This window comes from Tiliqua scincoides, chromosome 4 (genome assembly GCF_035046505.1).
Source record: "Tiliqua scincoides isolate rTilSci1 chromosome 4, rTilSci1.hap2, whole genome shotgun sequence".
Lineage (NCBI taxonomy): Eukaryota > Metazoa > Chordata > Lepidosauria > Squamata > Scincidae > Tiliqua > Tiliqua scincoides.
In genome coordinates this window covers 114,528,542-114,543,357 of record NC_089824.1, presented here as the reverse complement: position 1 = coordinate 114,543,357, position 14,816 = coordinate 114,528,542, and the positions used below count along the sequence as shown (strand labels likewise).

General features: G+C 45.1%; 1 protein-coding gene across 2 annotated transcripts in view; it reads right to left on the bottom strand.

Moving 5' to 3' along the window:
• CEP350 (centrosomal protein 350) overlaps positions 1–4,394 on the bottom strand; it is a 126,273-nt gene extending 121,879 nt beyond the window's left edge. For both annotated transcript variants that reach the window (XM_066624015.1, XM_066624016.1), the window contains exon 1: positions 4,185–4,394. The gene's annotated coding sequence lies outside the window, so the exon portion shown is untranslated. The remainder of the gene's footprint in view (positions 1–4,184) is intronic.
• Positions 4,395–14,816: the final 10,422 nt, after the last annotated feature.

The window sequence follows — 14,816 nt, the reverse complement described above, 5'->3', positions numbered from 1 at the left end:
CAGTGCATCCATTTTGTGAGAGTTGTACTAGTTACATATTTGTTTCTTTGCTAAATTCAAGGTGCTAGTTATTACCTTTAAAACCATAAATGGTATGGAACCACAGTACTTTAACACCTTATGTGTTTTCTTGTACACTCAGACCACCAGTAGAGGTCCTGCTTTGGATGCCTTTGCCATCTGGGTAGGCATCCCAAAAACTGGCCATCTTGATACTGGAGCTGAATGTTTGGTACACACTTCTCTCAGAAGCCCATTTGGTTCCTACGTTTCCATCTTTAGGTGCTATGTTCAAATCTAGCTATGATACTGTACCTTGAGGAGAGGGTGATATTTTGGTTTCGCAGTTCCTGGATCTGTTAGTTGGGTAGTACTTGCTGCTGGCTGCCTATTAGTTTTTGAATTTCTATTAGGTTCATGTTTTTCCCTTTTTACATTGGTACTTGAAAATCAAATGTTAGTCTGTAAGCCATCAAAAAATGTCTTTGGCAAGACAGTTGACATAAAATTTCTACAAATAAATTTTTAAAAGCCATGACACGAATTTATAAAAGGCTGGTGGGGGGCACCAGGGAGGAAGCACCAGGAAATTTCATGGCAGTTAGCCTAACATCCTTTCCAGGTAAACTGATGCATAGCATTACTGAAGATAGAATTAAACATATAGAAGAACAGGTATTGCTGAGGAAAACTCAGAAAAGCCTATGCAAAGGAAAGGTTCACCTAACTAACCTTTCAGAGTTATTTGAGAGCTTCAACAAGCACGTGGATTGGGTGACCCAGTAGACCTTATATACCTGAACTGCCAAAAAGCTTTTGACAAAATCTCTTAACAAAAACTCTTGAGTAAACTAATAGTCAGGAATAAGAGGACAGGTCCTCTTAAAAACCACTTCCTTTTGCTTAAACAGTAACTAGAGAATAGGAAGAAATAGACAGTTCTCAAAACAGAGGGAAGTAGTGTCTCCTGCCTCTAAGAATCTATACAGCAGTTGTTCCCAACTTTTAGGAGTCTGCGGACCAGAGGCAAAAATATAAATCATCCTGGACCACATAAATCCCCTCCCACATACAAAAAGTACAATTAAATTTGTAATAAAGAAGATTAGATTTATTATTTATAGAGATTTGTGGCTTGCTGCTTTTGTTGCCAGCTGTGGCTGTGCACAGTCTGTCCTCCTCCCTCTCTGGTAGACTATGGGGAACAGTCTCCCAAGTGAGCACTCCCCCATGGTCTACCAGAGAGGATGGAGAACAAACCCCCACAGCCGCAACTGACACTTCAGTGCTGGCTGAGGCTGTGAGCGGTCCATTCTCCACTCTCTCTGGTGGTCAGCACTTGCTTGGTGAGATGCTGGAAGTGATCGAAAGCAATTTTTTTCTGAGACCTCACAGACCACTTTTCAGGATCTCATGGACCACAGGTTGGGAACCAGTGCTATACAGGCATCCCCACTTACTCAACAGATTAGAGCCTAGAGCACTGTCAAAAAATACAGAACCCAGGTGTGTTTTTTTTAAGCCTTCAAGCACATTTTGGTTGTCAAAAGACATAAACAACACATTGTATATCTCTTGTGAATGCAGGCAAAAGCTAAATAACATATATGCTGTATACAAAATTACAGTGAAATGAACAATCATAAATTATTATAAGCATAAGTATAAGAGACGCACTGTGCGCAGTACCTAAGAGATGCATCATGAACGATTGCTATACACTACACAGACTAAGCAAAAAGATAGTGCTATGTTGATAGAGAGAAAAAGCAGCTCATGGTTGCAGAAGTGCATGGAAGGACATACAAACATGATGAAATAGGTTGAAAGAGAGGACCACATGTCAAATGTACAGGTTCTGGTTATAACTGAAAAGTGTCAAAAGGGCGGATCATTAAAAAGCAGACCATCAAAAAGTGGGAGACACCTGCATTCGAACAGATGCTGTTTAATTTATCAATAAAGAATCTGGACCTGGGGTGATCAGTGAGCTAATCAAGTTTGTGGATGACACCAATAGCACATTCCTATGCATATCTACTCAGAAGTGGGGTGGTAACAAATTCCATGCCTGTAATTAGGAAAGATGTGGAAAAAACGTCAATATAGTAATTACTTTATATAAATCTATTATTCAGTACATCTAGAATACTGTATGCAGTCCTGGTTCCTTCCATTCCACAAGAATATTGTAGAAAAAGTACAGAAATGAGCAGGCAAAGTCATTCCCTACACAGAAAGGCTTGAGTACCTGTGCCTTTTCAGTTTAGAAAAACAGATGGAGGGGCAGGGAAGACACATGATAGAGGTTTATAAAATTATCCAAGATGCAGAGAAAATAGATGAATAATACGTTTTCTTGCCCTCCTACAATACAATACCACAATTCGGATTACTCTGTTAAACTGATTGGCAGTAGAGCCAGGCTAAACAAGAGAAAGTACTACTTCACACAATTATGGAATGCACTACCAGAAGATGCACTGATGGCTGATAGCTTCAATGGCTTTAAAAGATTGGACAATTGCATGAAAAATAGGTCTGTCAACAGTTATTAGGCATAACAGTTTAACAGAACCTCCATGTTCAGAAGCAGCACATCCCTGACACACACAATCAGGCATAATATTGTAGCCCTATTAGGTTTCGTTGGATCGTTCCCTTGTGGACTGTAAGTTTTCCAGTGTGAAATCTTTGAGGACAAGGAACTTTTTGTCACATTATTCTTTCCATGACATGTATTTATGCATATATGTGCAAATGCACACACAAAAAGATTTCATATAAGACGATACAGTAGTAACAAAAGTTTGTATCTAAATGCATCTAATAAACATCTCACAGCCTAATCTTATCCAATTTTCCAGCACAGGTGCAACTGCAGTACAGCCCCAGGGTAAGGGAACAAATGTTCCCATACCTTAAGGAGGCCTCTGTGACTTTCTCTCCAACACAAGAAACAGTGCATACCCCATTGGCACAGCAGCACTGGCACTGGAAAATTGGATAGGATTGGGCGCTCAGACTACAATCCTATACACCAGCCATTTTTCAGCCACTGTGCCGTGGCACACTGGTGTGCTGCAAATGGTCTGCAGGAGTGCTGCGGGAGTTTGTGGGAGGGTCATATATTAGTAGAGCCATTGGGGGATGTGAGCCCCCCACCAACAGCATGGTGTGCCTTGTCAGCTGTCAAACTGATGGAGTGCCTTGACCATTTTTGTACCTTGTTCGGGGTGCCAAGAGACAAAAAAGGTTGAAAATCACTGCTATACACACTTTCCTGGGAATAAGCCCCACTGAATAAAATGATGGATGCAAAGGATTGTTAATAATTACTGCTAAAAATAGGCAAGCAAACTTTTGGATTAGCATATCCTCCTCCCTCCCCCCCACCCCGCCTGTCTGTAAAGTTTTAGTTCAAGAACATAAGAAGAGCCCCACTGGATCAGTCCAAAGGCCCATCTAGTCCAGCTTCCTGTATCTCACAGTGGCCCACCAAATGCTCCAGGGAGCACACAGACAACAGGCACAACCTGCATCCCAGTGGCCTCCCCTGCATCTGGCAATCACCTTGCACACACCTACCATGACTATAATGAACTTCCCCAGAAATGTGTCCCCTCTTAAAGGCACCCAGGCAAGATGCCGTCACTACTTCCTGTGGCAAGGAGTTCCACAGACTAACTACAAGCCTGGTAAAGAAATATTTTCGCCTGCCTGTCCGAACTCTCCCAACACTGAACCCGAGTTTCTTTAGCGTTTCCACGTGACGAACCCACTGCGGGGTGTTAAGCGCAGGGACTAGTCAAGAGGGGGCGGGCAGCCCGTTCCGGGTCTGGGGCCCAGGACGGCCTGAACAGGGGCGGAGGAAGAGACGGACTGGTGAGCGGAGCCCTGGCGGAGAACCGTCCCTGCGAAGCAGGAAGAGGCGAGTGACAGCCCGGGCGGAGCTGCAGCGGGGAAGGGCCGGCGCGAGGGGTCGGGCGGGGAAGGGGCTGACCAACCGCCAACCGCCGAACCGGGACATTTAAAAAAAGGCAGCAAAGCGCCCGGCGAGGCCGCCCCACCCGACGGAGGCGACGCAGAGCTCCGTCGGTTGCTCTCGCCGGCCTTCCCCACGAGCTCGCTCGGCCTCCGGACGGGCTCGGCCGATGCCCGGCAGGGCGGCCGAGGCGCCTCACCTGCTTTAACGCCGCCTCCGGTCTTTCCTTCTCCTTCCCGGCCGTGGCGACGGCGGCCGGCTCATCCCGCGAGCCGACGGGGAACGGCGACGAGACGCGGAGGCAGCCCCAAGGAGCCGCTTCAGCGGCGACACCACCGCGGCCGCCGCCAACCCGGCGCCATTACCGGCCAACGACTGACACACAGGCACCGGGAAAGGAGGGGCCAGGGCCGCCACAGCGGCGCGCGGCAGGGCGGGAGCCGCTTCGGAAAGTCTCGCGAGAGCGCCCGGGTAAGGCCGCAGACCTTCTCAAGATGGCGGGTGCGACTCCAACGGCTCTCCCTCCATGTTGAGTGCGGCTAAGTGCTCCCTCCGTCAGGGAACGGGACGCAGAGAGAAGTGCAGACTCCACTACGCTTGGGAGGAATGCGAGCGTACTCCCGGGAAGGGCACCAACCTCACCGAGGCGCTCAGGAAGTGTCGCGCGTGCCACAGGTGTTAGCCGGCAGCAGCGAAACCCACGAAGACCTTCACTAAAAAGTGACTCAGGTCTACTCAGAAGTAAGTCCTGTTGTGTTCAATGGGACTTACTCCCAGGAAAGTGAGGTTAGGATTGCAGCTTTACAATCATTAGATTTTCTGGGAGTAAGTCCCATACATTGAACACAATAGGACTTAAAAAGAAATATACATAGAATATACCTAGAACTTATACATAGAACAGAAAGCAAACGAGAGTCAAAACAACAGCAAGGATGCTGTTCTGGGGTGAGCAGGGTCACCAGTGTGTCACAAACTGAGAAAGCTGAGGCTCCAGTAAATGTGAGACAGCTACTCCAGTGCGTGTCTACTCAGTAGTAAGTCCCATTGTAGTCAATGGAGCTTACTCCCAGGTCAGTGTGGATAGGACTGCAGCCCGCGTCTTGAAGGTGCCACAAGACATTTCTCTGCAGAGCCATCCTGGAAGTGGCCACAACCCTCATGAGGCCAGATCTGGTGCAAGCGTACAAGGGACCTTCTGACTGAGAAGAGTATTCTTAGAAACCAGTTCAGTGGGGCTGACTCCCAGGCACTCCTGTGGAGGCTCTGCACGTTTATTCAGAAAACTCGCACGGCGCTCAGGGACAGTCAGTCCCAAGTGTACATAGAATTGCTGCCTAAGTGTACCAGTTGGGACTCCAGTTGACTCCAAGTGTACCAGTTGACTTCCAATACACCTGGTTGTTTTCTTAAGCTAAGATTGCCCAACTGCTGCCCTCTCTTTTCATGAAACAGGCTTCTTCTGTGTTATATTGAGTTATATTGACCACAATGATTTAAATAACCATTTAACATCTCATCCCTATGCACATCTGGATGGTGAGGGAGGGGAAGGGGAGATAAAAGGAGAGATGGCAGAGAAATTAAATGAGTTTTTTGCATCTGTCTTCACAGCGGAAGACCTTGGGCAGATACCGCTGCCCCTCCTCACTGAGGAGTTAAGTCAGATAGAGGTTAAAAGAGAAGATGTTTCAGACCTCATTGATAAATTAAAGATCAATAAGTCACCGGGCCCTGATGGCATCCACCCAAGAGTTATTAAGGAATTGAAGAATGAAGTTGCAGATCTCTTGACTAAGATATGCAACTTGTCCCTCAAAACGGCCACGGTGCCAGAAGATTGGAGGATAGCAAATGTCACGCCTATCTTTAAAAAGGGAAAGAGGGGGAACCCGGGAAACTATAGGCCTAACATCTATACCTAACATCTATACCGGGTAAGATGGTGGAATGCCTCATCAAAGATAGTATCTCAAAACACATAGATGAACAGGCCTTGCTGAGGGAGAATCAGCATGGCTTCTGTAAGGGTAAAGTCTTGCCTCATGAACTTTATAGAATTCTTTGAAAAGGTCAACAGGCATGTGGATGTGGGAGAACCCATGGACATTATATATCTGGACTTTCAGAAGGCGTTTGACACGGTCCCTCACCAAAGGCTACTGAAAAAACTCCACAGTCAGGGAATTAGAGGACAGGTCCTCTCATGGATTGAGAACTGGTTGGAGGCCAGGAAGCAGAAAGTGGGTGTCAATGGGCAATTTTCACAATGGAGAGAAGTGAAAAGCGGTGTGCCCCAAGGATCTGTCCTGGGACCGGTGCTTTTCAACCTCTTCATAAATGACCTGGAGACAGGGTTGAGCAGTGAAGTGGCTAAGTTTGCAGACGACACCAAACTTTTCCGAGTGGTGAAGACCAGAAGTGATTGTGAGGAGCTCCAGAAGGATCTCTCCAGACTGGCAGAATGGGCAGCAAAATGGCAGATGCGCTTCAGTGTCAGTAAGTGTAAAGTCATGTACATTGGGGCAAAAAAATCAAAATTTTAGATATAGGCTGATGGGTTCTGAGCTGTCTGTGACATATCAGGAGAGAGATCTTGGGGTGGTGGTGGACAGGTCGATGAAAGTGTCGACCCAATGTGCGGCAGCAGTGAAGAAGGCCAATTCTATGCTTGGGATCATTGGAAGGGTATTGAGAACAAAACGGCTAATATTATAATGCTGTTGTACAAATCAATGGTAAGGCCACACCTGGAGTATTGTGTCCAGTTCTGGTCGCTGCATCTCAAAAAAGACATAGTGGAAAAGGTGCAAAAGAGAGCGACTAAGATGATTACGGGGCTGGGGCACCTTCCTTATGAGGAAAGGCTACGGCGTTTGGGCCTCTTCAGCCTAGAAAAGAGACGCCTGAGGGGGGACATGATTGAGACATACAAAATTATGCAGGGGATGGACAGAGTGGGATAGGGAGATGCTCTTTACACTCTCACATAATACCAGAACCAGGGGACATCCACTAAAATTGAGTGTTGGGAGAGTTAGAACAGACAAAAGAAAATATTTCTTTACTCAGCGTGTGGTCGGTCTGTGGAACTCCTTGCCACAGGATGTGGTGCTGGCATCTAGCCTGGACGCCTTTAAAAGGGGATTGGACAAGTTTCTGGAGGTAAAATCCATTATGGGGTACAAGCCATGATGTGTATGGGCAACCTCCTGATTTTAGAAATGGGTTATGTCAGAATGCCAGATGCAAGGGAGTGCACCAGGATAAGGTCTCTTGTTATCTGGTGTGCTCCCTGGGGCATTTGGTGGGCCGCTGTGAGATACAGGAAGCTGGACTAGATGGGCCTATGGCCTGATCCAGTGGGGCTGTTCTTATGTTCTTATCTGCTTAGAAGTCAGTCCCAGTCTAGTCAGTGGGGCTTAATCTCAGAGGGGTAGTGCCTCTGCGAGGAATTTTATCAGCGGATACAAAGTTTTTTTTGGGCTCCTTCCCAAAGACACAGAGGAGGGTGAAACAGAGTGGGGAGTGGCAATCGGGGTGGACTGAATGGGGGCAAAACAGGCAGGGGAAAGTGACAACAGCCAGAATAGTCTTTGGAGCCCAGGCCTACCAATCTTCCCAACGCAGAGCTCACGTCTGCCTGCCTGCCTGCCTGCGGCAGCTAGATACAATAATATGGAAATCAAAACACACTCCTAAGACTCTCTGAAATCTTTCAAATATAGAAAATCATTGCAGGAGATTAATATCAGTGTATTTAGGCTCACACTAGCATAGCGAGTGTCCTATGTACACCAAAATTGACTTCTGTGGCAGCTGCAGTCCCGCAGCTGTGTTGCTGAGCTCCTCTACCCTCCTTCATGGTTAGCAGATCCACAAGCGAAAGAGCTACTGTAGCAGGTCTGTTTCCTCCCCAATGTGACAGTGTTAAGGAATGTATGCATTTCTGGGCCTGGTGTGTATGGTATGTGGCAGTAGTTGCTGCCATGAGCCCACAGTAATGCCTCCAGCATCCCATGTGGGCAGTGAGCCTGGGTGAGATTGGAAAATGAAAGATACCAGGAAATTTCTGGACCCCCTCCTTTGGGTTCCCTTTCTGACAAATTACAAATTAACCCCTTTAACCCCTCTCCTAGTCCCTGCAGGTAGGTATGCATAAGACTGCAGCCTAATAGAATGTTTAATCTCAGAACAGATATCTATTAGAACTCAAGTTTGACAAGATTTACCATATGCGGTGGGGTGGGGTGGGGTGGGCAGGAAGGAGACAGAATGGAAGGGATGTACTGCACCCATATTTACATGTGTTTCCAAGTGAAGTAGAATCAAGAGGCTTCAGCCTCCAACCCACACACGTGCTGCAATCCCATGCAAGTTTACTTTAAAGTAAGACTCACTGTGCTCATGGGATTTACTCCCTGGCAACTGCTCTGCCATTTTTATTTCTCTTATTTGAATGTGCAACATGTGACGTGCTTGATTACATGTGTGCATTATGTGTTGGGTGCTTGCCAGGAGAGCATGAGTCCAGAACAGTTCCATACTTTAGGACTGGACCACTGGTAAGATGCTTCAGATCCCACAGTCCTCAAGGAAGACCACACTAACTCCTTGCTTGTAGCCCCATGGTCCCCCCAGGCTATGGTGAACAGCAACACAGCCCTGCCTGGGGCTTGGGAATCTGATTTTTTTCCCCCTTTCCCCCTCAACTCTCCTTCTCCCTTCCTGCTACTGCAAATGCTCGGTTCTCCAGTCTCAATTTCCCCTGGGTAACCATCGTGATTTCCCTATGCCCTTTCTCCCCTACTTGCTTACACCCTCATGCACCTTCATTCTCTCGTAACGATTTCTTCACATAGGATCTGCTTAGTCATTGAAACAGTGCATTGCTTCTAATTTTTGATTCCTCTTTCCTACACTTGTATTGTTATCTGCACAATAGAGTTCTTACTGTTGCACCTTCACCCTTTGCTCCCCCTTTAGTATACTCTGAACCACCAAGCTGGGTCATTGACCACTACACACAATCCCAGCACATGCAATAAATTTTCTCCATATGCACACATTATGCATGTTCTCAAAAAGCACACGCAGTCACATTATGATTGCAGTCTCAAATCTAACTTGTAGAACAGTGCAGTGTTTTCCAAAATACAAAATTGGAACAATATCAGAACAAAATCAGAACATTGACACATACCAAAAATCAGAATAGTTAATTCTCTGCCTTTTACTTGATCTGCTACATTCAAATAAATGTGCACAACATGCTCATGCTCTGCAGTTTTCAGATGCTCTGTTCACATCCCATCACTGATTATATTACAGTTGATGAGTGGATGCACACAACAGGGCCATTTGGGGGACACTGCCCTCAACAGTGGAATTTCTTCTCCCTGCAAGTCTGCCTGACCCTATACTGCTTCCTTAAATGTTTAAAGAAAATGGTTTTGTTTCAGCAGGTCTTCTTTTGAGGTTTGCTTCACTGTGTTCCATCACAGTTATTTGTTCACTCTGTTCTGATTTTTACTGTTGTGTTTGTTTGAATACTGTTTTTACTGAATACTGTAAACTGCCTGGGTGATCCTTGCAAGCAGGATCAGAAGGCAGTCTAGAAATACTTTAATTCCAACAAGTAGATAAAACTGAATCTGGACACCTTTTCAAAATACTGAAGGAAATGATTGCAACTAATTAACAAATATTAGCTACTATTCAATTTTTAATATTTCCTTTTTCACTCCCTCTTACAACACAATTTACCCCAAATAGTCCTAAAAACTATCCCATTAACTTGCACAGTAACCTACTGCCATGTCCAATTAAAATTTGACCTTGATCCCTGATTAATCAGCTAAAAGTGATTAAAGCTATAAATGATTACAGTCCTAAAAGAATGCTTTTTTATTCCACTACGGGCATAATCCTAACCAACTTTCCAGCACTGTGGTAAGGGCAATGCAGTTTCAAGGTAAGGAACAAACATTCCCTTACCTTGAGAAGGCCTCAGTAACTGCCATCCAACTGCAGGATGCAGCATATGCTCCACTGACACAGCTATGTCAGTGCAGGAAATTTGGTTAGGATTTGGCCCTACAAGTATTAATTCAGAAAAAAATATGAAGATTGCACTATCACCATTAGTTGCTGTGGAGAATTGACATTGTGCTTATGTACACTTCAATTTGACACTGAGTTGTAGCACTTGCATTTCATGGCCATTTGGGCCCAATATTTTTCTCTATACTCCTGTAAGATCCGTTTCACAACTTTTATTGGCATATTACACGCATACATAAATAAACAACCAGTTCACAGACTTGAAAAGTAATGATTCCTTGAATGTTAGAAGATATAACCCATTTCCCTAGTGCTATTGATTGAGCTGCGATGTTTCAGGAGATGCTGTATAAAAAACCCCAAAGTCTCAACTATAGATATAGTCTCAATTATATACTCCTGTATATAATGATGACCTGTTAACTGGAGGAAAGGGCAGGGTATAAATTGTTTTAAATAAATAGCTGTCTGCTGAGGCGGATAACACCATACATCTAATTAAGTGTACTTTCTCATTTGACTCTTATGCTACACTACTTATGCTAATATACAGGAAGACTGTGCAGGACCTGCCCAAGTTGCACAAGTACCCCCAAGCAGTACCCAAGTTCCATTCCTCTTACCAGTAGTATAACTAGCCACCCTGGCATCCAGAGCCAAGTTCAAAATGATGACCCCTGATGGTACATTTGGAAGTGACATCACTTACAGGTGTGACATCCTGCCATGTATTTTAAAAAAATATAAAGGGCTATTTTTAAGAAAATTGCTCCTCAGTTTGGGGAGCAAAGGGGGCATCTATTGCCTCTGCCCCCAAATTGCACCCGCAAGCCGAGAAGCAAGGCCGCTGAATTTTTTGCTGGAAAGAGACTAGAGCTTAAAGCTGTGAGCCCTTGCTGTCCCCTTGCTCCACTGTCCCGTCACCACCAAGCTAAGGAGCAAAGGGGCAGCGAGACTGGAGCTGAAAGTGGCAAGCTCCTTGCCCTCCTCTTGCTCCTGGTCACCTGTCACCTGTACCGCTGCTGCCCTGGTCCCACACTCCTCCTCTGAAAGTACACTTAGGGCACAATCCTAACCAACTTTCCAGCACCAAGGTAAGGGCAATGCAGCTCCGAGGTAAGGGAACAAACATTGCCTTACCTTGAGGAGGCCTTCATGACTGCCCCCCAACTGCAGGATGCAGCACATGTGCCACTAGCACAGCTGTGCCAGTGCTGGAAAGTTGGTTAGGATTCTGCCCTTAATCAGATGTATGATGTTATCTGCCTCAGCAGACAACTATTTATTTAAAACAATTTATACCCTGCCCTTTCCTCTAGTTAACAGGGTACCATTATATACCGGAGTATAAGGTGAGGGAGAAACTTGGAAACATTGGGCCCAAATGGCCATGAAATGCAAGTGGTACAACTCAGTTTCAAACTGAAGCGTATATAAACACAATATCAATTTTCAACAGCAACAAATGATGACACTGCAATCTTTGTATTTTTTGCTAAATTAACACCTGTAGGCCCAAATCCTTTTACAGCAGCTCCCATGAGGGGGCAGAAGCCATACCATTACAGCCATTCCCCTTTTAATACCTGCAAAAGACTTAGGGAGCAATCCTAACCCACTTTCTAGCACTGACCTAAGGGCAATGCAACTCCAAGGTAAGGAAACAAACATTGCCTTACCTTGAGGTGGCCTGGGTGACTGCCCTCCAACTGCAGGATGCAGCACATGCCCCACTGACACAGCTATGCCAGTGATGGAAAGTTGGTTAGGACTGCGCTCTAAATCTTTGCAAGTTCAAACCAAATAGACTACCAGTTACATTCTTTAATGTTCTATGTCTCACTTTATTATGAGATTTCTGTTGCCTTTCTGCTCAGAAACAGTGGAATGCTCAAGGGGAATTACACCACAGATACACTAAAAACAGTTTTAAAAAGCAGTGCTCAACAAACCAGAGGAAGCAACATCAGCCAAAGTTTAGTGAAATAAAAAGACCAGCAGAGAAGGGGCCAAGTGGATCTTCTAGAGTAGGGTTTTCACAACCAAATATACAAACACGAACCTCCACTGAAACTTTTCCTTGTACTTTACACATTGAAAAGTATACATAATCAAATAGTAACTAGTGTTACATAGTATAAGTAATAGACGTGACCTATGCCATTTCACACAGAAATACTTAACATTTCTAAACTTAATTTCCTGTAACATAGCTCTGCCTATTCCTCCAATGCACTGTAATCATAATGGAGTGTGTATAGTGACTTCCCCCACTTGCACCTCCTACAGTTTAGCATTCATGACATTCCACCCAAGATTAATCTTTAAATTAATATATAATAAAAACCAGTGGATGAAACCAAATGAAATTGCAAGCTTTCTTCACTGCACAGTTTGTGCTTCATTCAGGGTTTTCCTCCTTCAAAAAATGCAAGCCTGCAGCAGTGAAACTGAAAAATAAGGCAATCCTCTGTTAATTTGAGGAAAGTCAATTTCCTCTTTTTAGTGACTGTTGATAAGCTTAGTAGGATTTTCAAAATACCATAAGGCCATTACCTGCTGGAGACGAGCGCAGATGGGCAAGGGAAAGAAGAAACCAGTGTCCTCGTATTTTAAAACCTTTTCTTCAGTGAACTTCTACCAAGTCTGCAAAGCGAGTGCAACACAGCTGGGCAGCCTAAAATACTAGAAAGTGCTGGCAGGAAGAGAGAGAAGAGCTAAGAGGCCTGCTATCGTTTTACATCTGTCAGATTATTGCGGGCTGCGAGTGAGGGTGATGGAAAGTTTTCCACTCCATAGTACTCTTGCACACTCCTCCTGAAAATAGAGAGGCAGCTGGGTGTTATAGCTGAAACCAAAGAAGATCCATGGACAGCATTAAAAGGAAGCCTGCTGGTATTTTGGGAAGGCCTGCCTCCACCTGTTGAGGCCAGAATGAGGGTTGTCCATACACTACCACTAAGACTTGAATTTGGATAGGACTGAAGGAAGCTGCAAAATGACAATAATTGAATCCACGTTTAAATGCAAAATTTCATTATTCCTTTTATTTGATAAAAAACAGCCATAAACACATTCACAAGAGAATCTTAGGGCATGCTTAATCTTTACATTAAACAACTTTTTAAATAAAGAACACTACAGTACAAATTGGAAACACGCATACAGTGGAGCATTGCAGTTATGTACCTAAACCAAGTTGTCTTTGCTGGACAGAGTTCAGGACTCATATTCAGCATAAAACGAAACCACTTCTCAGAAAAAGACAAAATTCCATGCTTAAATCCATTATGCAAATCAACGCACATTTAGGGCACAATTCTAACCAGGTCTACTCAGAAGTAAGTCCTATTTTGTTCAATGGGGCTTACTCTCAGGAAAGTGTGGTTAGGCTTGCAGCCTTAGTTGTGCAATTCAGGGTTATCTTTAACATTCTACAGAGGCAGCAGGAGACACAAGCAATTTGAGCTGCTTATCCTCACACTTCCAGGTTTCCCAGCAATATACAAACAAGGAGGCAGAGGGAGCTTGAATTGCACTTCCTCATAGCCTCTACAGAATGCACAAAGCAACACTGCAGATCTTTGCTCAATGTATATGGTTTCCCCAGAACAGGGGTCTCCAAACCCCGGCCCGGGGGCCAGATGCGGCCCACGGTGAGCCTCTATCTGGCCTATGGCCAGCCTCTGATCCCCTGAGAGCCTCTGACCCTGTTGACCAAACACAACCAGAGTTGTGCTTGTGGGGTGGGGAAATGGGGGTCCATTTAAGTGTGTGTGTTTTATTTCTTGGGCTGTGTTGATGCTTGGAGAAATCCTGGACATTTGAGCCCATTCAGTCATTAATTCCAGTCATTCATCTAAGTTCCATCTCTAATGTATTTATTTAAATTGTATATTTAATTTTTTTTCTGGCCCTCGACCCCATGCCAGATATTTGATGCGGCCCTTCGGCCAGAAAGTATAGAGACCCCTGCCCCAGAACAAGAGAAAGGAAAAAAACAACAACCAGGAGATGGGGAGACAGATATAGGTAAATTGATGAGGTGAACTGACTCATGGGGGGCTGTGCAAAGGGAACTGACAGGTTGCACAACTCCCCCCTCCCCCCACACCTGTGTCTTACTCTAAACTACTCATGCTCATGACTGAAGTCAAACAGGTGCTGTTCCCTTGTCACCAGCAGGGCTGGTGGCATGCCAAATGCCCTCCTTACCCAATGATGTGTCAGCCTCTGCTCCTTCTATTCTCCAACATTCTAGTTCAGCACTCTCTCCCCTCCTTATTTCCTCTTCCTCTTTGTCCCCTCTTCCTTTTCCAATCCAAGGAGTGGAACAACAAAGAGCAGCAGTGGATGCAAGCAGATGGACCAAGATGGGCACCCCTCCTCCAAACTGCTCCGTGTGGTAACTGCTTCAGTTGGCCTCATGGATGGCCAGCCCTGCCCACCAGCACCGAAACCACAGTACATCACCTCCATGTGTATTCTGTTCTTGTTCCAAGACTTCATGCAGGTGAGGTCAGTAAAGTACAATTTTGTTCCAGAATCAGGATGTCCAACTGGTAAACTAACATAACACTCACTAATAGAAAATGAATAATAAAGCAGGGGAGGGAAAAGTCTCAATCAGTGCTGGTTCATATTAGCCCACTAGCATCAGGAAGTTTCTTCCCACGTTCCTCTCTATAGAGCAACCAAGATTGTCAGAGCTTTACTTAAGACCTGTTATTTGAAGTGAACCTGTGCTAGGTACCTAGGAAATTTTTTT